This window comes from Phocoena sinus, chromosome 5, assembly GCF_008692025.1.
Source record: "Phocoena sinus isolate mPhoSin1 chromosome 5, mPhoSin1.pri, whole genome shotgun sequence".
In the NCBI taxonomy this organism is placed as follows: Eukaryota; Metazoa; Chordata; class Mammalia; order Artiodactyla; family Phocoenidae; genus Phocoena; species Phocoena sinus.
Genome location: NC_045767.1, coordinates 27536695 through 27557972, shown reverse-complemented (window position 1 = coordinate 27557972; position 21278 = coordinate 27536695). Strand labels below are relative to the sequence as shown.

The window sequence follows — 21278 nt, the reverse complement described above, 5'->3', positions numbered from 1 at the left end:
GTGGAGTCATATGACAAGCAAACTCAAGCAACATAGACAGTTGAATTTCTGGGGGAAAACTGATTTTTAAAAAAATGTTTATTTATTTTTTGGCTGCATCGGGTCTTAGTTGCGGCGCCCGGGGTCTTCATCGCGGTGCACATGCTTCTCTCTAGCTGTGGCGTGCGGGCTCAGTAGTTGCAGCATATGGGCTTAGTTGCCCCGCAGCATGTGGGATCTTAGTTCCCCGACCAGGGATCAAACCAGCGTCCCCTGCATTGCAAGACGAATTCGTAACCACTGGACCACCAGGGAAGTACTGGAAAACTGTATTATGAATGCTGCAGTGTTCAAAGTGCCAGTCTATCCAGGTGTTCAAGTGTCAGTCTTCTTGCTAGACTGGCCTTTGTGATGTTCAAATAAAGTAAGCATGAGGTATTCTCAAAATTAGAAGATTATTTTCTTAGAGGTATTGGGGGGGGATGGGGTGTGAGATCACCTCAGAGAGTTGTATAGGGAGGTTGTTTAGGCAATAACAATGCCTTAGCCAAAACTCAACCAAAATGTAAGTGTAAGAAATTATCATGATGACTTTGATTGTTCTTTCTTTTTTCTTAAAAGACAGTTTCTTCAAGAAAAATTCTTTTGCTGTCCTTCCTTTCTAGCTCCCAAAGTACGTGTTTATTGTTTATTGGGTGCTGTAATTAAAAATATTAGAGTGTCCCTATTCAAACTCTGTTATACAATTTATGACAATTGAAATGTACTGTTCGTAGACCTGCCCGTTTTCTCCACTGTGTCGATTCTTGGAGTTTTGCACAATACCTGGCAGTTTATTTATTTATTTTTTTTGCGATACGCGGACCTCTCACTGTTGTGGCCTCTCCCGTTGCGGAGCACAGGCTCCGGACACGCAGGCTCAGCGGCCATGGCTCACGGGCCCAGCCGCTCCGCGGCATGTGGGATCTTCCCGGACCGGGGCACAAACCCGTGTCCCCTGCATCGGCAGGCAGACTCTCAACCACTGCGCCACCAGGGAAGCCCTATTTTTAAAATAATGAGTAAGTTAACTCATTGTTGATTGAGCATATACAACTTAGATCTCTACTAAATAATACTGAAGAATACTAGAATAGGTATATCTGGGTAATACGGCCAGGGCAACCTAGTATATCTGGATCATCTGTATAACTCAGGTGAAACTAGGACTCAGCTTGAATTATTTAAATAATTCCCCGAGTCCTCTGCAAAAGACTATAACGCAGAGGTAGAACAAAGCAAGGAGAATGGCATTCTTTCCTACAGCCAGCTTTTCAAACACTCCACTTCCTTGTTTCCATGGCATTGGAATCTCCTGGGTACATTGCCAGGAGATTCTCCCTTAGGAATTGAAAAGAAGAAAGAAAAGAAGAGAAGATACAGAAACCCATTGCGGTGTTTTCTGAAAACAGCTTGGCTCTCCTGCTGGTCATCGATGGCTGCCAGGCTGTAGAAATACCGCATCTGATGGAGCCCAGGCCGCCTCTACTCAGCATGCTGGAAATGTGTGATTAATTTTGTTTGACAGCAGCAAAAAGTGTGCCCTACCTTGGATGTCAGCTGATTATTTCCAGTATGGTTGCTGCTGCAAATTCCATTAATGATTTGTAATATCTATTCAACTTATGAGAGGAGAAAAGTGCTTTTCTGAAAAAAGAAGAGTAAATTGGACGCAGTCTTATGGAAAATCTTAATCTACAGAGTGAACATGTGATGGCAGAGGAGTTGAGGAATACATCAGCAATTTCAGAATTTTTTTATACAAAGGATTTGGTCTGTTTTGATAGTCTATCACCTAAGAATGTGTTGTGAAGAATTAAAATGTTTGATTGACGCGCTTTCCTTTTTTTCCCAGTGTGCAAATATGACAGATGTTCAATTTGATGTGTATTTATTAAGTGCCTACTTTTAAGTGTCCAAGGCCCTTAGTAAATATTTATTGAGTTGAATTTAGTATAGTATTATAAATGCTTATGCCTAAGACCTAGTGCAACCCTTTGGAGAGCCTACCATCTAAGATGGTGTTTCTCAACTGTGGTGCCATGAATCCCAGAAGTTTAAAACAGTTCTGATGCCTGGGTCTCACTCCCCAGAAACTGTGCTTTAATGAGTCTTAGGTGAGGCTTGTGGCCTCAGTTTCTGTCATATGTCTCCTCATATGCATAATGTGCCTATGGATTTGAGAAAGAACAGCTGGTCTAAAGGAAGTGAAAAGGTAGATGGCCAAGTCCAAGTAGATGTTCAAAGGACAGTGTTTATATGATTTGTCTATTTGATAAGTATGAGAATTTGGAAGGAGGGGAAATTACATTCTATTGAGGCCATCAGGAAAAATTTCATGAAGGAGGTAATATTTCAATGGACTTGAAATGTGTAAAATTTTGACTGGCAGAGTTGGGTGTCCAGGAAGAAAGTCGAAGTCAAGGATGAGAAAGGTGGGGCCAGCTCTGTGAACACTGAGTAGCTAATGCATATTTTGAGAAAAGTAGTATGGGGTTGATTGCTATTATGAAAAGTACCATGGATTTATAATTTTTGGCTAGCTAGTAAGAGCCCAAATACATTTATGAAATGGTGGGATATTTCAACAACTTTTTTTTCTCATGCTCTAAACATTACTCCTAAGACCACAAGGTTGAAAGTGCCTTATGTATGGTGCAGTAGGTATAGATTTAAAAATGTACTTTAGACAACAGTGTAAATTAACTATACTTCAATTAAAAATGGTTGTAAAAATGCACCTTGCTATTCAAAGTGTGTGGTCCTCAGATCACCAGCATTCATATTATCTGTAGTTTGTTAGAAATATAGGATCTTGGGGCCCACCCCAGACCTAAGATTCAAAATATGCATTTTAGAAAGATTTTTGTATATACACTAAAGTCTGAGAAATACTACTTTTGTATCTAAATTACTATTACAACTATACAGCTATAATCAACTGAGGACAGTAGAGAAGTAAGCACATGTTTCAATAAATTAAATTATACTTGACTGTGAATGAGAACAATATATAATATTGACAGGCAATAATTGTGTCTTTTTATCAGATTTAAAAAATATCTATCACACCTTATTTTCCCATATGATAATTTCCTTAAGCATGATTAATGCATTTAAATTCATGTGACTGAAGGTATTCCTCTTCAGTTCCAATCCTCATGTCCTGAATGAAGATCTTTTCACTTTAGACCTTGACAATATTGCGTTTGCTTTTCAAATGGATGTCCTCAAAATCACCTCTGAAACCCCATTATAATCCACTATACAGTGCCACTGCCATCCTACTGCGTGTGGGTTTGGTGGCATATGGCAGATGGGAAAGAAAGACAGGGACCTGTGAAACTTCATCCATGGAAACCTGGATGCCAGAATAGACCTGATGTACACGGGGAGAGGGTCTAGCATAGACGCTTAAGCATTAGTTACCTCTTTAATCTGAAGTTAACACATAACTGTAAATAGTGGTTCAGAGAGGTTTTGCTAAATGGCAGAATATTTTATGAATGGCTATTTTCCAACAGTGCCTCCGATTCAAGAAAAGCCTGTATATTCACAAATAATTATTAAGACATTCCTTTTCTCAAAATAGCACTGGATTTGGTGATCTGGTTAAATATCCTTAGGTTGATATTTGGCAACAAGAGCTATTTCGCTTTAGATGTAGAAATCATCTGCTTTTCTCAAACTTTAGTGTGCAAAAGAATATCGAGGATGTCGTTCAAAAAAGATATCCCAAACTCTACTGAGATTCTGATTCAGTAACTTGGAAATGGCCCAGGAATCTGCATTGAAACAAATATTCCAGGAGATTCTTTTATGGGTTCTAAGAATACTACATTTTGAAAAAAACATTGCTGTAGGCATTATATTTTTAGGAATTGATAACTTCCTTCCAGTATCAGCTAAAACCTAATTGTCAGGCTATTACCTAAGCTTAGTAAACTGTAGATTAATCCACTTAATCATGCAAGCTTTCTGATGGAGATGATATTAGAAAATGATTTTTTTATTCACTGTAGAATTTCATATTCTAAGCATTGAAAGGTACAATCTATTATAGTTGATTATTGATCATGTTGCATTTTTGTAGGAGATAGTCCAGTACATTTTTTGTAAGAAATTTATAATTAATATCTGACTTTACTGGGCTAGAAATTTTTTGTTGTTGTTTTGTTTTGTTTTTTTCCATACCTACTTACCATTGTAGATGGAAAGGAGGGAAGGAGAAAAAAGAAAAAAGAAAATAAGAAAATAGGAACGGATGTTCCTATCCGTTGTGAGGTCATTCAGTGGGCTGAGAAATATTAGATAACAGTTGTCCTGTTGAAAATCTGCTGCATGGGTCAACGTCAGGTTTTATCTTAGAAAGTGGGGAGTTTGTATCATTTCTCCTCCTTAATTTATCGGTGATTTTTTACAACTGTGACTAGTCAATGACTTTATTGCATTCCCATGTAAAATGGAGCTAAGAGCTTTTGTAATACAGAAGAAGATACAAGAGATAAAAAACTCAGGTTGACAAATTTGAAATACCTTTTTGACAGTAAGGGAGAACAATGTACTTGATTTACTTTACTTAAGAAACGAAGAAACCTTTTATTTGAGATATAGTATGATCAAAATATGATTAAATTACCTTCATGTTCTGTATCACTTTATCTCTTTTTTATGTTGAAAATGTAATTTTAATAGATAATGCTTCATCTTACATAGGAGCACAATAAAATACACCACATTCTGAAGAAACTCCAGAAGTTACGAGAATAAGAGTGGGGAAAACTCAGATGGGCTACAATGTCCATTACCTCAAACTGCAAGAGACGAAGGTTCCAACCCACAGGTTAACATTTGCATACTTATGACTGACTGCATTTATGTCTTAGAAACAACAAGAATCAGGAATTAGATATGGAAGGGTAGGAAAGAACAGTTTTGTGGGGGAGGAACTCTGTCAATGCAGAAAAAAGAGCTGATTATCAAATTAAAGAATAAAAGGAGCTCCCGTAACTAATATTAGAGGGATGACAGTAAGAATCATTAACTGAGGATATGATGCCTTCTAAGGGAGAAACCTTTCTGATGATACTTATGCAAGCTGGCTGCTTGAGATTTGCTCAGCAGGTCTGTAAGAAAGACTCATAAATGCCTCAGCAAACCCCAAGTGATTATCAGACTGGTGTTTCCTAATAATCCACACCGGTGGTCACACATGAAGTTCTGAGACAAGAAATAAGAGCAAGGTCATAACGCAAATGGCAGACACAAATGTGGCACAGGTGAAAGTCCCACACAAAGCCAGTCACAGGTGTGGCTGTGCTGTGACTCTGTGATCGTCTAACTAATCAGACAATACAAACACATTTACTTCAAATTTCTAGGAGGTAAAAAATGTCACATACTGATGCTTTCGGCTTGCTCAGGGCCAGCTTATAAATACTCCATTCAGTGATGTATCTTAACGCAAATTTGCATCAGTGAAAAGAAACTGGCAAAATCTATCTCTCACCATTCAATTTGTCAGACGGTGAAGACCAAAATAGAATGTTTCATCAGTTTTAATTTTTAAATACGATGGTCACATTGGGAAAAATGAAATAAACACAGTAAAATAAACTGTACAGAGGCAAAGTAGAATAACAAAAAATTTTTTATTAAAATATAAGTTTTACAGAAGTTTCCAGACAAGCCATACAAAGTGGTCACAAGCTTTTAATTGAAGGGAGGATTCTACACTTGACAGCAAAGTCACAACGTTATTAGTGAGGGCCGTGATGTTTGCGTAATGTTCCCATTTTGGTTCAAACAAGCTTGTCCATCTACAGTGTCTAAATAAAGTTAGACTTGGCTAGAGAGCATATTCTAAAGAACTGGTTAGCTGCTTTTAACCAATGCAATTAGATCACCATAAAAAGGGGGTAAGGAGCCCATAAGATGAAAACTACCTTCCTCCCCACCACTAAAAAAAAATAATAATAAAAAAAGAAAAACACCCACACCCCTGCAGCTAATCCTGACAACTACCTTCATTCATAGTGCTTTATACTTAAACCATGATGAGGGAAATGAATAAAAGCAGAGAAGGGCCACTGCTTTTAAACATTTCACAACAACCCAGATAATATTTCTAGCCTCTGCTCATGCTTTACAACAGTGTATCAGGACAAGACATAGATTTGCCACTGTGCATTCAGTCACCAGAGGACTGAAGGTGTCTGGGCTTTTATTCTGTAATGTTTCTGAGACTGTGTCCATTAAATGCAAACAAAAAAGGAAGAAGCCTTGGCAGAACAGGGCAAGTGATGTACACTTGATGATTGGATAGATTTAAATATTATTCGTGGCATACAGCCTAGTCCATGCTCTAGCTGTTTCTATGGCTTGGGCTTCGTTGGTCTTCCACTGCTCCGCTACATCATTTGCTGATGGGTCATCTGGGTTGGGAGCAGTTAACAAAGCCTGGATCGATAGCAGGACTGCATGGATCTGCAGTACTGGGGACCACTTATCCTTCAAAATATCTAAACATATTCTTCCCAACTTGTCTACATTAGGATGATAAATTTTGGTCATGAAACATACTTTAGGGGCTGCCATTGGGTATTCTTCTGGAAGGAATAGTTCAAGTTTAAAAGTCCCTCCCTCAAAGGGGGAATACCTGAGGGCCAGCAATGACCACATGAAAATAACGGGCATTGCTCTCATCTGGTTCTGCTTTAATGCCGGGAACTGGTTCTGCCAGCAAACACTGGGTTTCCTTGATAATCCTGCGAGGCAGCCCGGCCATCTTGTCGGATCCTGAGTTCAGCCTCTGGTCTGGTCTCCGGCCCACTTTCTCTCTTGTTCCTAATTTTATTCTGCATCAAACAACAACAACTAGTGTCTGTAACATTTTAGACTTTGTTATATTCAAAGCCAGTTTATCTTCAATCAGTCATGCAGGGTTTTGTCAAGGGAGGGTGTCAGATCTCATTCTCTGAATGTCTTTAAAAAGAAAATACATTTCAGGAATACTCACAAACTCTTGGATTAGCAAACTCAAACAAATACAGAACATAATATTTAAAGCTGATGAATGTAAAACATCCCTCATATATTGGTGGTGCTTTCTTGAAAACAAAAGAAGTCATAGTTGTAGTAAAAAAAAAAGTTGTATTAAAAGTCATAAAATCTTAATGCTCCTTCAGCTAGTAATTCCCTCTCTAGAGTTGTCTAAGAAAATAATCAGAAACTTGAACAACCATTTCTGTAAATGGATGATCATTGCAGCATTCTTTATCAATAGCAAAGTAAGCTTGACTGTTGAACCGTAGAGACAAGGGTAAACATATTTTGGTGTATCCATATGAGAAAAAAGTGCAGCCATTTAAATTAATAATTTTCAAGAATATTTAATGGGAAGATTCTCATCATATAATCAAGCTTGCTCATATAATGTTAAGAGAAAAAAAGCAGGATATAAGAAAGTTAATTCTGAAAACGATAGAAACATACATGTAAAAAATTGAATGGAAACACATCAAAATGTAATAACGACCATATCTAGAGTATTGAATTGTAGGTGATTTTAATTTTTTCTTGATAATTTCCTGTATAATTCAAAATCTTTTCAATGAGCTTATGTGACTTTTATAGTTAGGTAGCTTCAATTGTTAGGTAGCTTCAATAGCTTATGTGACTTTATATAGTTTAAAGAAATATAAGAAAAAAATCTGATATGGTGTTAAGGGTGGTTCTGTTTAAGAACAGGCATATGGGAGAAATGAACCTTTAATGTCCCTTCAATTCTAAGGACCATATGCCCAGTCCTATTAACCAGTAACCACTGAAAGAAGTTAGATGCAATTAGTAAAGGTAGAAAGAAACAGTGCCTTTGTGAGTTCTATCTGTATCCCTGTGCATATTTCCCGCCTTAAACTAATGGAGCTATTTATTGAGTTCAAGCTGTCCCCAAGGAGGACTGCTTTCTACTTTGCTTCTATGCAAGTGTTGTTCACTTTTTACAACTGGCTACTGAATCAAAACCAGCAGCTGGCCATCCATGTTATTACAGAGAACAATAGTCCAAGCCCAAGCCCCTCAAGAGGGGCCCTGCTCCCATATGTTGAATACGCCTGCATAAGAAGCAGACACCACCGAGGCCCGGTCTATCTGATTCTGCTCGTGCAATACCTACAGAAAATATGAAGACAGAAGACGTGAGGGCCACATCCTATTGAGTGACCTTGGGAAACTCAATTGAACTCCAGTTTAGTTATCTTTAAAACTGGAATCATATTGGCTTTATCCATCTCCTGTAAAGCATGTAAGAAAGAAGTTTGTAAACTACAGTTAGTTGTTAGATGATTATGTTCCTATTTTTCTTATGATTTCTTTTCCTTTTCAAGTACATAATGATGCTAAAGAGACAGTAAAATAGCATCAGTCCTCCTGCCTTGCCCAGGACTTCATGTAGCTTTGTAATGTGATCTCAAAATGGAGTGCAACTGGATGGCTTGATGCTATTTATTAGCACCACTTGAAGTGAACCCACATGCCGGTGGCATATTGAGCTGACAAGCTGTGACGTCACTGGCAGAAGCAGCACTTCCGGAAGGCAGAGTTGCTGAGGGTTTTCTATGACATTATTCTCTCAGCATATTGGATGCTGCTGGTCAGTAGTGGCAGTGATGTCTGGGGAAATAAGGTCAAGTGAAGCACTATGTTACTAATGATTTAGTGGTTACAGCCTGTCCGAGGCATAGGCTGGACCCAGATGAATTGTGATTTTTTTTTTTTCTAAAATTAAGCTTAAACCTCATAGAGTTATCAGCACTGATTTCTTTTGTCTTTCAAAAGTTTATTAATTTTGTGGTAGACATTTTCCTCTTTCTTGTCAGAATAGAAAAATACCCAGGTGTGAGCCTTTCCTGCTATGGTTTCTTTAGCTGTTTTATTACTCAATTTATAGAGCAGTATTCCTACCTTTTTGAGGAAGGAGAAATACTATTGATGTTTGTTACAGAACAGTGTACTCTTCTGATTCTCTTTCTACCTTATTGATTAAACCTTCCCTGATGCTCTCCATGAGATCATTCTATGATTTTTTTTTCTAAAGCCTGGTATGCAAAGAGCTGATCAGGCACCATATTTTTTGAGATCCTTAAACGCCAAGCTACGTTGTCCTTTAGGCAGTGGAGTTTTGATCAAGAGAGGAATTGATGGCCATATTTGTATTATAGAAAAGTCACTTTGGCAGCTATCTAGTCAGGGAGACATGTAAGGATGCTATTATCATCCAGGGGATAGATGGGGATTTCTTCAATGGGCGCACTGGTAGTCAGGGATGGGAAGAAGAATTCAAGAAATATTAAGGAGGTGAGATCAACAGGTATAGACTGGGTGTAAAGCTAACTGCCAAGTTTCTAGATTGGGTGTCTAGGGTGACACATCAACAGGTAGCTACCAATGTTCTCTGTCTAGTTACAACCCAGTAGAGAAAAGAAATGTAAACACATGTAAATGCAATTCTTGAACAATTCCCATGTGGCAGGCATTATCCAAAACATTCTATGTGCCTCGTCTTATTGATTCTTCTCATCAGTACTATGATATACTATTGTTATTACCATTTTAAAGATGAAGAAACTGAGGCTAAGAAAAACTGGGCAATACACTCAAGGTCTATTGACTGGTAAGTAGTGAACCAAAATTTGGAGCCTCCTAGGTAGGCTGATTGTAAAACCTCTGCTGCACAGTACCTAGCAATGTTTACCCAGAAGTATTCTAAACAAAGTTCAGAAAGGAACATGGAAGCACTTAGAAGAACCAACTGCCAGAGGGTATTTTAGGGTTAGCCGTTCATGTAAAAATAGTGCAAAATAGTAAGCTGCTTTCTTCTCAAACTCATAGTTTAATATACAAGTAAAATTGCTAATTCCCAAATTAGAGAACCTTAGAGGAGAGTTTCAAAGATGGAAAGTCTCAGAATATTTCGTATAACCCATTTATTTTCTAAAAATGAGAAATTAAAACCTAGAGAAGGCTCATTTCCTCCTAAAATTCTCACAGTAAAACAGGTGGAACCTACACAAGAACTAAAGCAAAAAATATTCAAACCTAATCAAAGATAATAACAGAAAGCGATTTTAACCATTCATTTAAGAGAGGAGAGCCAGTTGCCACCCTGACGTTCTGGCAGATGCAGTTCTAGCTAATCTGGCTGTGGTCCTTTGTGACCTCAGAGAATGATGAACTTGACACATGGTTAGCTAGGCTTTAAGATGATCTCTAGAGCAAAACAGTCGCTATTGCTCTCCTGAGGAAGTGATTTGTGTGTGGTTTATTAAGGTAGATTTGGTTTTATTGTTAGAGCACTCTGTCATTTCACAGTCAACCCCTAATGGTTATATTTTCCATTGTTATTCTTTATCACTAGAAGACTTTAAAAATCAGTATAAAGTATAAAAGCCCTGGGAAGCCTTTTAAATTGTTTGATGGAAAAACAGTTTTGCTTACTAAGTGCACATTTTGGAAGGCCTCCTTCCCATATCGTTTTGAGAAAATATACCCAATATACTGGATATAGACTCTACTATCTATAAACCTTAGGTTCTAATCAAATTGAAAGGTCACTTTCTAAATTGAGCCGTGACCAATTTATTTTTTAATTTATTATTTTATTTTTAATTTTTTAAAAAATGGAAGTATATTTGATTTACAATGTTGCAGGTGTACAGCAAAGTGATTCAGTTATATATATATATATATATATATATATTTGTGTTTCTCTGTCTGACTTAATACACATAGTATGATAATCTCTTAGTCCATCCATGTTACTTCAAATGGCATTAGTTCATTCCTTTTTATGGCTAAGTAATATTCCGTTGTGTGTATATATATATATATATATATATATATATATATACCATATCTTCTTTATCCATTTATATGTTGGTGGACATTTGGTTGCTTCCATGTCTTGATGATTGTAAATAGCGCTGATATGAACATTGGGGTGCATGTATCTTTCCGAATTAGAGTTTTCACCTCTTCTGGACATATGCTCAGAAGTGGTATTGCTAGATCATATGATAACTCTATTTTTAGTTTTTTAAGGAACCTCCAAGCCATGACCAATTTTTAGGTGATTACAGTTGTGAGTGACTAAGCTACACAGGAAAACCAATTTCATGACTATACTCTTGGACAGGTTAAACTGTTCAAGCCTGGAATTAGCATATGTATATGAAAGGCCATTAGAAACCGTTCAAATGGAAGGCAAGAAATCCTGCTACTTGGAAAAAAATCCATTACATCTGTAGCTGGCTTCACCTGCTTACTAGTTTTCCTGTTTGTGCCCTGTCACCTGTTGGTTAGTGGGCAAGTAACCCACTGGTTTTGTATTCTTTTTTACACCTTTGTATTTGGAATCCATCTCCCTAAGACAGAAAGACAAAGGGAGATGTGGGAGAAAGTGAGACCAGGGATGCTGTGGGTAGGAAATAGCAGGGATGGGGAGGGAGAGGATGGCAGAGAAAAAAGACACAGGAAGGCCCATTAGGGACAGTGTGGTAACCTCCGCATTGATCCACTATCAACACATTGGCAGTATAAACACAATTGTATGGGAAAATTTTAATCTATAAAATACATGAACAAACTATTTTCAAGCACTTCAAAGGTATTACTTATAAAATATATATTATTCTTATCAGAATCCAGAAATCTATTATTTTGTATATTTTAAAGAAGTTGAATTTCTTTTAAAAAATACTATAATACAGAGTTTTCACCAACTCAGACTGTCTTTTCATTTAATTGGGCCTGTTAATAAGATTTTTACTGTGTATATCTAGTCCCACTTACCACTTTAGATTTTTAAGCTCAGCGTTAACTGGTATCAGCGGGAAACTCCTACGTATGATGATTGCTTTTAAGTTGAAAAGGAGTATATTTCTCAATAGTCATCAGTTCCTTTAAAGAACATGATTCCACTCCAGGATAACAGTCTTTGATGCCCTGCTACAATGACTGGACATTTTTTCCAAATTAATAAAGCTGGCTTCCATTTAATTGAGTTAATCACTAATTCAACTATCTCGATCCTAGCAGCATGACATTAAGGACCATTTAGTAATAAAGTAATAAGAAGCTGAATATTTAATAGAAAGAAAGATCTATTTTTTAATGTAAAAATGTTATTCTCATTGACAATTCTTGGGGAAATTTTTGCTGTCATGGCAACTGTTCTTAGCAGAATCTTGCTCTTCTGCTTTACAGTCAGGTGTTTTGATGGTTGAATAGATTATTTAAACCACTAGTGGAGAGCACGTAATAGCTGTTGGTTTAGACTTCAGATGGTTTTACATGATAAATGATAAGTGCTTTTAATGATGATGAAAAGTTATTTTTTAATAACAAGCAAAACTGGCCACTCATCTTTCAAGTCTCAGATTAGATGCTATTTCTTTAAGGAAATCTTTTCTACTTAAGTAAACTCAATCATTACATTCTACACTTTTCCATCTTACTCCCTGTAAAATAACTTGATCCTACTTATATTCCCAGCAGTTAGTACAGTGGCTGCACCTTCTAAGTACTTGGTAAATATTTGCCGAATAAATAATACACGAAAATCTGTAATGTACAAAACTTTTACATTTTGTACTAACTTGGTTTTGGATTTGCATGATCTACATTTTGCATTTAAATATGCGGCAAATGTGTACAATAATTCAGCTTCATTTGGTATAAGAATGCATTACTTCTGATTTCTGCAGGATTACATTTATATTCAGATTTTTTAATGGCTATACATTTTATTTATTTAATGATTAATTTTATACTATTATTAATGATGAAATGCCATGATTATTAAAACTTAATGAAACATGTTTAGTTTTAGTGCACAATTTACTCTTTCATTTTATCCATTGGACTGTTTACAAAACCAATTTAGCTTCAGTATTTGAAACACAATGAGTGGATTCCTCTGTTGTGGATAATTGCTTCAGTTGAGAATATTATACAAGACAGGAGAGAAAATGTGGTTTAAATATTCTGACTCAATATACTTTGCATCTTATGACTATTACAAGAGAGAATGCCTTAGTAATTTATTCCTAGCTCTCTCTTTAAATTTTATATATTTAGAGTTCATTGTTATGTTTCTTAAAATATCATATAAATTCTGCTATAAATTTTGAGCCATTTTTGTGAAAGTGATCCTGCTTAAAACTACAAAATCTGTCTGAGTCTCAAAGAGGGAAACATGTCTGGGCAGCTTGGGCACAAGTAGTGTGAGTTACTCTCTGATACATGCCCTCAGCTCCACTGGACAGGACAGTGCATTTCTCTATAATTTCCTAGTTAGTTCTGCAGTTAGATTACGCAAGTGACTTGCGTCTTGTCCTCAACTCCATCTTCTTTCAGAAGCACAAATCAATTCCATCACTGATGGGTATAAGGAGTGGGAAAGGGGGATTACAGTGTATTCCTCCCACCATGTAATCTATAAGGCCCTCTGAGCCAAACAAAATCATGTGGGCATTGAATTTCAAAACTATAACATGTATTGATTTATAGTGACAGTGTTGCTTAGGAAATAAGAAATCTCAGTCTCATTAAAGAAACTAGCCAATAGCAAGTATGTAAAATATTTATACATCTGGTATAAATAAGCAATTCATTCAGGTTACTTTTTTCTGAAAATGTATCTCTAATGGATATTACTCAGCCATAAAAAGAAACGAAATTGAGTTATTTGTAGCCAGGTGGATGGATCTAGAGACTGTCATACAGAGTGAAGTAAGTCAGAAAGAGAAGAACAAATACCATGTACTAACACATATATATGGAATCTAAAAAAACAATGGTTCTGAAGAACCTAGGGGCAGAACAGGAATAAAGATGCAGACATAGAGAATGGACTTGAGGACATGGGGAGTGGGAAGGGGAAGCTGGGCTGAAGTGAGAGAGTGGCATGGACATATATACACTACCAAATATAAAATAGCTAGTGGGAAGCAGCCACATAGCACAGGGAGATCAGCTCGGTGCTTTGTGAACACCTAGAGGGGTGGGATAGGGAGGGTGGGAGAGAGATGCAAGAGGGAGGAGATATGGGGATATATGTATACGTATAGCTGATTCACTTTGTTATACGGCAGAAGCTAACACACCATTGTAAAGCAATTATACTCAATAAAGATGTTATAAAAAAGAAGATATTTAGATTGCATGCTAAATTTAGGTGATACAAGAGTTATGGTTGATGGTCACTATAACATACAAGCCTGAAATTTCATGTCTTAGCACAAAATAAGCTTAGTTTTTGTTCACATAAAGTCTAGTGTGATGATGGTGCTTTGTGGGTTGAGGTTCTTATATATTCTGCACACCATTGTCAGGGACTTGAGTTTATACAGGTCTGTTTAGAGGCTCAGGTTGATAAAAACTCTGCTTCTTGTAACATTGGGCTTCTGAGGTGTCTCTCGGGGTTGACCAACTGAGGAAATGAAATGTGGAGAATTGTGGACCTTTATCTGAAAGGGGTGTGTATTTCTTCTACTTGGGTTCCATAATCTGTCTTACAGTCTAACCAAATGCAAAACGAGTGGGAAGACAAGGTTAACAGTGGGTGGCCATTTTCCAAAAACAACACTTCTCTGTGAAAGGACAGCATGAATTTTTGGTGAATAGCTTGCTTCCTCTGCTATGGTAAGAGAGTGATTATGATTGCTGTATTCAAGCAACAACTGAAAATTGTCTTTGGAGAAATGGTATTAAAAATAAGGCTATTTTTAAAAATGAAAACTAAACATTATCAATCCATAATTGAATATATTTAGGACTGTTGTTTTAGAACTAGAGGATTGTTGTGTCATCAAGTAGAATCCCGTGTAGATGATTATGGAGATATTCTTAGATTTCGGAAGTTCAAAATAGTTATTTCCTTTTTTCCCTCAGGTGATTATTTTTAAGTAATGGGATAAAAAGCCCTCTTTCTGCAGTTGCTTACATAAAATTGCTAAGCAAGATGCTAGTTTTATTTAGAAGATATATACAACACAGCCTTTTGTATTTTAATGATTATGACATATAGTCATTCTGTGCTGCTAAAATAAAGTTCTGTGATTAATAACTGTGTCTTTATAGTACTTTACAAAATATTTCTAAGTGCTTATGCCACTTGAGCCCATCAATGAGCCTTTGAGAAAGATAGAAAAGGTATTATTAGCCCCCTTTTGGACAAGAAATATAGACTAAGCAATTATACTCCAATAAAGATGTTAAAAAAAAAAAGAAATATAGACTCACAGTGTTTAAACAGCCAGCTTAAAATACTTGGGATTGTAAGGGTTAGATGAGTGAGAACTGTAATCTTGTAATGCTGTTTTCATTACCTACATGACTGAATCTACCTGGACACTGGAAAGGACCATTAGTTTGAATTTTGCAGTTTGTACAATCTATAAGAATGACCACTGATGTAGGTGATGTGAGAATCACAAGGTGACTGAAATAACGGATCAGCATTGTTGGTTTATTCATTTTGCTGATGTAGGCATATCTTGTGTATTAGCTTTTAAATATTCATAGAGTAGAATTCCAGGAGTGGACAGATATTAAGGCTTTTTCTTTTAATCCACAAGGGCCATCAAAGCTGTAGCTCCAGTGTATTTCTAAATGAACCTATAACTCTTCTATATTTTTCAAAAATGATTTTATTTAGTATAAATAACTTTTAAACTTCTTATTCACTGATACATTATTGAGTTTTTATTGCCTAAAATTGTTTAGTACAGATATAAAAGACAAAGTTGCTTTTCTCAAGAAGATCACAGTCTCACAAGGGTTAGAGAGTAAGCAGAGACTTCTCAATCTGATAAAGTTGATGAAAGAAGAATATTCAGGGAGGTTTATAAGTCCTTGGAATAGAGGCTACCTCAGTGTTGGGTGGGATGGAGTGATTGCTGTAGAAGGTGTCCCAGAGGAGGTGATGTTTGAATTGATTCTGGAAGGATGAGTGCGAGTTCAAAATAGACAAGTGGTACTTTTTTTTAAAAATAAATTTATTTTATTTATTTTTGGCCGCGTTGGGTCTTCGTTGCTGCATGCAGGCTTTCTGTAGTTGCGGCGAGCAGGGACCACTCTTCATTGTGGTGTGGAGGCTTGCAGTGGCTTCTCTTGTTCTGGAGCACGGGCTCTAGGCGCGTGGGCTTCAGTAGTTGCAGCATGAGGGCTCAGTAGTCGTGGCTCGCGGGCTCTAGAGCGCAGGCTCAGCAGTTGTGGTGCATGGGCTTAGTTGCTCCAGGGCATGTGGTATCTTCCCTGACCAGGGCGTGAACCCGTGTCCCCTGCATTGGCAGGCGAATTCTTAAGCACTGCACCACCAGGGAAGCCTGACATGTGGTACTTTTTAAAATGTAAAATACAAAGTTCAGTTACATTATCAATATTTGACTTAAAATTCTGAAATAATACGAAAATATAATATCCACATCTGGGCTTCAGAAAAGTAATTTAAAGGATAGCTCAGTAGAGAGTCATAAACATTGGGGAATAAAACCAATTAAAAAAATAAGATATTATAGTAGGCATGAATTATGGTTAGATTTATAATTAACTTGAGCTTATTCTCTCCTGTCATGTATTGTGACCTATGTGTATTTCTCGATTTGTAGTTTATCCTTCCCTTTACTCGTCTCCATTCTACCTGTGGCTAATCCCGCATTAAATCATTTCCTGCACCTGCTCTGATGCACTTATGATGTGTATTTGTTTCCATGTGGGTTACTCATGCCCAACTTTATTGTGTCAATCTTTGTCCTTCGTAGGTTTCTGTGGCACTTTTGCTTCTGCAGGCTTTTTGTTTTCATTAGTCCCAGTGGTAATATTTATTGCCTACCTAGAAGTCACCAATGGATGCAAATTGTGACTTTGCGTATTAAAGTCCTTTGGCAGATCAAAGAAAGTTCATCATAGAGAAAATAGACCTAGAACACAAGTTTGTCAGTGTTGAACTACCTGAAGGCCCTGTTAGCAGAAAGGCTGGCTGTGGGAACATGGTGGGGAAGCCCACCAGCACAGGCTTAGATGGCAGCCTAAGACGTTTAGAGGAGGGAGGAACATTCAGTCTCTAGGCTTTATAAAACCTTGATCTATTTTTCTTTAAGAGAAATTGTTTCTCATCTTCTGGAACAGTTTATCGGAAGCCCTGCATGAATATAGACAGGAGAGGGAAAGATGGAAAGAACAGAGGACCTAGCAGTTGCTTTTAGCTTCGAGTCCCTGTAAAATTCAAGTCAGTTTTACTTACAGGTTTTTCCTTTTGTGTGACCCAAAAGTTGGTCCAAAGCATATATTTATTGATCAGAAGATTATAGTAGAACTAAGGTACTATATTATATTTAATATAAACATAAAAACTGCCTCAGAACTCATTTAAGAACCAGAGTACTCTCTTAATATAGACCTTGAAACACCAAGACAATGGTCAGAGATAAGGTCAGAGGTCACGAAAGTGCCACTGTGTGTGGCAGGTGTATGTTGGGATACAGAAATACAGAAGTGTCAGCCCTTAGCTTCACGAAGCTTATATTCAAATACGCAGAGATGTGTAAGCAAATAAATTGCAATGCAATGTGTTAGGTGCCATTATAAAGAAAGGAACAAAATGCAGTAGATAGCATAACTAACTGCACTGCGCAGGCTGGGGGCAATGATGGTGAAATGGAGTTTGAAGGATGAATAGGAGTTTTCCAGGAAGGGAAGGAAGGAGTACATGTCAAAGCCAAAGCATATTTTTAGGTCTGGAAAAATGTTTAATGAGATTAAGAAAAAAAACAAAACAAAAACCAAAGAGGTATATCGGAAAGTAATGGGAGATGAGGCTGGAAAATAGATTAGAACCAAATAGTAAAGGTCCCAAGTTACAAAAATCTTTCAGACATTACAGTAAAGTATTCTAGACTGTTTTTCCTTCTTAATTTATTTTATTCTATGGAAGTTTAAAATGTGTATCCATTATATTAAGCTCATTGTTTTTCTCTTCTTTTTGGCACTCTTTAAAAGCAGGGAAAATTGTTAACAATCAATTAATAATATCAAATAAAAATGATTTATTCATTTCCTCAGTGCAGGAAAACAGGGAGAATTTCCAAGGCTACTTTAACTTTTAGTTTTTGGGAAAAAAATCAAGATCTCAAAGTTATATGTATATTATTTAATAATTATTTAACTTCTAAAAATGATAGATTTCCTCACAGAAATTGACTTTTCCCAAGTTCTAGAGATATAAATATGGTAATGTATTTTGGGGGGGGTTAAACATTTTTTATTGTGATAAAATATATATGACAAAAATATGTCATTTAAATCATTTTAATTGTACAATTCAGTGTATTAATTACATTCACGCTGTTGTGCAACCATCACTGCTCTGTGTTTCCAAATCTTTTCCATCACTCCAAAAGGAAACTATAAGCATAAGACAATATCTCCCATCCACCTCTTCTCCCAGCCACTGGGAACCTCTACTCCACTTTCTGTCTCTATGAACTTGCCTATCTAGATATTTTATATAAGTAGAATCATACAATATTTGTCTTTTTGTCACTGCCTGATTTCACATAGCATATTTTCAAGTTCATCCATGTTGTAGCATACATCACAAATGTATTCCTTTTCATGGGTGAATAATATCCCATTGTATGTATAGACCACATTTTGTTTATCCATTCATTTGTTGATAGACACTTGAGTTGTTTCTACATTTTGGCTACTGGGAATAATGGTACAATGAACATGGGAGTCAACGTGACTTGTTTTTTTTTCTTTTTGTGAACATATGTTTTTATTTCTCTAGAAGTGAATCACTAGGTCATAGGGAAGGTGTACGTGTACCTTTTATTTAGATCTTTATTGGAATATAATTGCTTCACAATACTGTGTTAGTTTTCATTGCACAACAAAGGACATACACATGTCCCCATATCTCCTCCCTCTTGAGCCTCCCTCCCACCCTCCCTATCCCACCCTTCTAGGTCATCGCAAGGCACCGAGCTGATCTCCCTGTGCTATGCTGCTGCTTCCCACCAACCAACCATTTTACATTCAGTAGTGTATATATGTCGGTGCTACTCGCACTTTGCCCCAGCTTCGCCCTCCCACCCCTTGCCCTCACGTCCATTTTCTATGTCTGCCTCTCTATTCCTGCCCTGCAACTAGGTTCATCAGCACCACTTTTTTTTTTTTTTTAGATTTCGTATATATGCATTAACATATGGTATTTGTTTTTCTCTTTCTGACTTACTTCACTCTGTATGACAGACTCTAGGTCCATCTAGTAATGTATTTTTAACAGCTGTTTCATGCTCAAGTAATATTAGTTTTCAGGAGATTTCACATATTTTGAATGACTGTTATCATTGCTTAAAATTTATTTGCTTTATTATCTTACATCCTGGCTGGAAACTTTTAGAAATGAATGGTAAATAAATTCTAGATTCTGAACATAAATTTTCTCCATGTAATATTTTCATTGGTACTCTTTTTTGTTTTTTCGTTATTTTATAATCATAAACCTAAGTCTGGAAGCCAGCTAGACCTGCAGGGATATAGGAAAAGGGGGACCTTGAAGAATTGCAGCAAGAGCCTGAAGATTACAGGATGCTGCCTGCTGGTGGGGGAGGGGTGCGGGCGCTCTCCTGAGCTACAGGAGGAATGACCTGGTGGTTTAGTTAAAACACAAGTCAGGGCTTCCCTGGTGGCGCAGTGGTTGAGAGTCCGCCTGCCGATGCAGGGGAACACGGGTTCGTGCCCCGGTCCGGGAAGATCCCACGTGCCGTGGAGCGGCTGGGCCCCGTGAGCCATGGCCGCTGAGCCTGCGCGTCCGGAGCCGGTGCTCCGCAACGGGAGAGGCCACGACAGTGAGAGGCCCGCGTACCGCAAAAAAAAAAAAAAAAAAAAAAAAAAAAAAAACACAAGTCAAATTTATTAGGGTCGTCCACAGTGGACAATTGTGAGCTGCTTGCTGGTCCTGCCATTCCTTGACCCAAAGTGCTCCACGGCTTCCACTATATACCCTCTTTCGTGTTACCTGCGTGTGCCACCCAACTATTCTGTCTTGATGATGCAAGTGCAAAACTGGGAACTGTTTGTGTTGGCCTGGTATTTGCCATGGACAAGATGCCAGGACTCTGTGATTCAGGAAGAAGTTCACATCATCAAATTTCTCCCCCTTCATGGACTTGCCACTAGTGCCATTATCACATACAAACCCCAGAAGAATTCTGTGAAAGCACCAACCCTTACAACAAAACCCTTTCTCCCCAGAGCTCAGAATGCAAGTATTCTGCTGTCTTTGGAACTTTGTCTGCAAATAGGTTGAAGGAAACATGGCCTAAGGTCTCACCCTTGACTGTGATGTCAAAGAACAGGGTGGGTTGACCTTGGCTGGGTGTTGGCGTTGGTGGCATCTGCAGAGCCTCATTATACTGTTTTTGAAGATTTAAGTGCTTCTAGAATTCCTAGAACAGCGTTGTGTGCTCTCTATAAGAAGTTTTAATTCACTCATGAGTGTTGTTCACTGGATAGGTTTAGGGCTGATAAACTGCTATGTCAGCTATCCCTTGATGCTGGGATACCACAGGCTGTGTAAAACCTGAGCTCAGGGACTCTGGGGTTCTCCAGAGGTGTAGGCAGCTCCCTGAGAGCTGGGTCACTAGGAGTTTTTCACAGGAGTCTCTCTGGCTATGTGAGGGGGCCTTTCATTAGTGGTTGGCAACAGTCACAGTTCATCTAGGAATGAGCAGATAGCAGTGGTGTTTTAGCATATGCATGTCCATGTGAGCAGAACATTAACATCTTTCTTAATTTTCAAACATAATTTTAAAGTGGAGACTTTCAGAGCACACCATCGTCAACAACTGGTCTCACATGCCTAAAAGCATGATCGCAGTGTTGCTTTAATGAGCTTTATGTAACAAAGCTCAAAAACCTCAGAATATTAATCTTTTACAAAATGTTATTTAGAAAAGAAGAACATTTTATGTCTCCAAAAGACAATGAAACAGAAGACAAATGACCTGAGCTGGAAAGGCAGCTAACATTTATCTGTATTTGGGTCTTTTACATTAGCTCATGTGCCACAATTTGTTACACAGACGTCATTAGCACCGTATTTTACAGATGAGTAAACTGAGGCTCCGAGAAGTTGGATGACCAGATCATGAATTGGAATACAGTCTTTCTGGCTCTAATGTCCATGGTCT

At 37.5% G+C, this 21278-nt stretch overlaps 1 protein-coding gene and 1 pseudogene across 1 annotated transcript in view; one reads left to right on the top strand and one right to left on the bottom strand.

Annotated features, from left to right (window-relative positions):
• The window catches only part of ANK2 (ankyrin 2), a 574287-nt gene that overhangs the window by 251856 nt on the left and 301153 nt on the right, over positions 1-21278 (top strand). The window lies entirely within an intron of this gene.
• Positions 6346-6805, bottom strand: LOC116753869 (annotated as a pseudogene).